This window comes from Schistocerca piceifrons, chromosome 9 (assembly GCF_021461385.2).
Source record: "Schistocerca piceifrons isolate TAMUIC-IGC-003096 chromosome 9, iqSchPice1.1, whole genome shotgun sequence".
NCBI classification, from domain to species: Eukaryota; Metazoa; Arthropoda; class Insecta; order Orthoptera; family Acrididae; genus Schistocerca; species Schistocerca piceifrons.
Window position 1 is genome coordinate 151,624,082 of NC_060146.1, and position 3,123 is coordinate 151,627,204.

Genomic DNA, 3,123 nt, shown 5'->3' on the forward strand with positions numbered 1-3,123 from the left:
TCTGACACATCATAAATATTTGGTGGCCATAAAAAAATAAATTAGGAGGATCTATGGAGAAAACAAACCAGATACCATAGAGGGACAAATACATGAGAGAAAGCAGAGAAGACTGTGACACACATTGAGAAAGCACAACTGAGGAATTGAGATAAAGGCATTCAATGGAATCCCCAGGGAATGAGGACGAGGGACAGGCCTGGATGAACATGAAAGAGGGTGGTGGAAGGCAAAATAAAGAATGTACATCAGACTCAGGGGGAATTGAGAGAAATTGCCAAAGACAGAAGTGAATGGTGAGCAGTCCTGGATGACCTATGACCTGATAGGTGCCAAAGGTATTAAGAAAGTCATCTGTGGGGTCCAGCATGCATCAGTATTGGCCCCATTCTTGTTCTTCAGCTACACAAATAACATTACAAAGACAAAGGGCAGTTTAGAAATTATAATATTTGCTCATGACATAAGCATAAGAGGTGCGGCTATAAAATAATGGGACTATTGCTGTAGCATATGTTGCTTCGAAAACGTGTATATTTATGTATTTTCACCTTCAATATACTCCTCTCCTCTATCCCTACAACACAACATGCAAATTTTCCATTGATGGGAACAGTGCTGGAAGTCTTCTTTTGTAAGCTCCTTGATCTGCTTTTTCTTTCACTGCTTTAACAGACTAATATCTTGTTTCCTTTAATGCAGATTATACCTTGGGGAATAGAGAAAAGTCACATGGTGGTAGATCAGGTGAATAAGGTCGGTGGTCTACTACTGGGATGCTGTACTTCACTAGAAACCTCTTAATAGACAGTGCGGTATTAGCCTGTGAATTGTTTTGATGCAAACCCATGACTTGTTCTTCCACAATTTGGGTCCTTTCTTCTTACTTTCTCATGGAGTTGAGCAAGAAACTCAAAATAGTAATGTCAATTAATAGTCTGAACTTTGGGAACCCAGTGAAGATAAACAATTCCATGAATATCGAAAGAAACTATCACCAGCACTTTGAATCTTGATTTGCTCATTTGAGCTTTTTTGGCTCTCAGTGAAGTTGGCTCCTTCCAAAGCATGGCCTGGCACTTAGCTTCTGGATCATAATTGAAAAACCAAGATTCATCACGTTATCACTCTTTCCAAGAAATATGGATCTTTTTTAATGGTATTCACAGCGTCAGTATAAACATTTTCATGAGCTAGCACCAGTATCGCACACATTTTTCTCAAGTTGTATTGGTTATGGAAAATTTGCCTTAAGCATCCTTTGAGAGTTCCTATAGTTTCAACAATTGATCATATACTCAACTGCTGGTCACATCAAACCTGATTCCCTACTTATTTGATATTTCCTTCCATTTTTGATGTTGAAGGCTGTCCAGGGCATGATTCATTTTCACTGTCTTCTCAGCCATTTCGGAAACGCTTGAACCTCTCAAAAACTTATGCACGTGATAAGCAGTCTTCGTCATCCTCTTTTTTTTAGTAACAGATTTCAGCTGCAGTTTTTCCAATTTTCATGTGAAACTTGGACAATTTGTTGCTCTGTTATTACACTTATTTTTCCAACAAAACAAAATAGCAGCTCTTACAAAAATGAAGACCATGGCCACATCGATTTGCCTACAGACACTGGGGATCCTGCATTTGATTGAGAAAGCTTCACACTTCACAGTTACCAGTTGTTCATCTTTGGCATACACATACTTACTCTGTGACAGAGTCAATCACATTGCAGCCATTCCTCACACTAATCAAGGGTCTAAACGTGATCTAAAGAGAGGCAAGACAAGTGATAGCTCGTGTGAAGCTCAGCTTACCCTACATTATTCTGCAAACCACTGAACTGCAGGCAGATTGCTTATTGCTGCATTTCCAGAAAGCATGTGACACAGTGCCGCAATACAGACTGTTAGTGAAGGAGTGTCCCACATAATTGTGATAGAACCGCTCTTGTTCACTATATACATAAATGATCTGATAGACAGGGTGAGCAGCAATCTGTGAGTATTTGTTGACGATGCTGTAATGTAAGGAATAGTGTAGTTGTTGGGTGACTGCAGGACTATACATGATGGTGACCTGGACAAAACCTCTACCTGGTGTGATGAATGGCAGTATGCTCTAAAAGTAGAAAAATATAGGTTAATGCAAACGAACAGGAAAGAAAAGCCTGTAGTGTTCGAACACGGTGTTGGTGGCGTGCTGCCTGGCAATCACATCAAGTAAACATGAGGGTTGTCCGTAAAATAAGGTTCCCATGGAGCTACAGTCCTGAAAAGTGCTGTTATGGTGGATCCCACGATTCTATAGTGTACCTTGGTTCCCCCACTCCAAATCACCTCCCTAGTGACCTGACTGTGAAGCTCAGTCTTGGCTTGACAGCCATACGTGATGGATCTCCCACTCGCTTCGCCCGCCAGGTGTGAGCTGTGCTCAGTGATCCGTTTCCTGTCTGCAAAAAACATTGCACCAGCAGATATCCATTCCCAGCTATGCAAAATCTATGGAGACAAGTGTATGAGCGTACAACACGTGTGCAAATGGTGCAGAGAGTTCAAGAACGGGCGTACCGACGTCCACGATGAGGAGAGTTCCGGACAACCATCTGTTTCTGATGAAAGAATTGCAAAATTGGAGCAATGGTGCTCTCAGATCGAAGAGTGACGGTTCGTGAGCTCTCCGGAATGATCCCTGATGTCAGCAAAACCTCTATTGACAAGATTTTGTTGGAGCATTTAGGGTATGCTAAGGTTTGCGCGAGATGGGTGCCAAGAATGTTGACCGAAGGCCACAAACATCAATGCGTTGAAGCAGCCCAAGAACTTCTTCAAGATCACGGAACTCATGGCGAGGAATACTTCGACTCCATTGTCACTGTAGATGAGACTTGGGTGCAATACTGCACACTTGAAACCAAAGAACAGTCCAATCAATGGAAGCACCCAGAGTCGCCGAGATCGCAAAAATTCAAACGAACGCAAAGTGTCAGCAAAGTGATGGCAACAGTGTTTTGGGACCGAAAGGGGGTATTGTTGTGTGAGTTCTTGCCCAGTGGTACAAAAATCAACACTGCTGGGTACTGTGAGACACTGCAAAATTTGCACCGAGCAATTACAAACAAGAGGG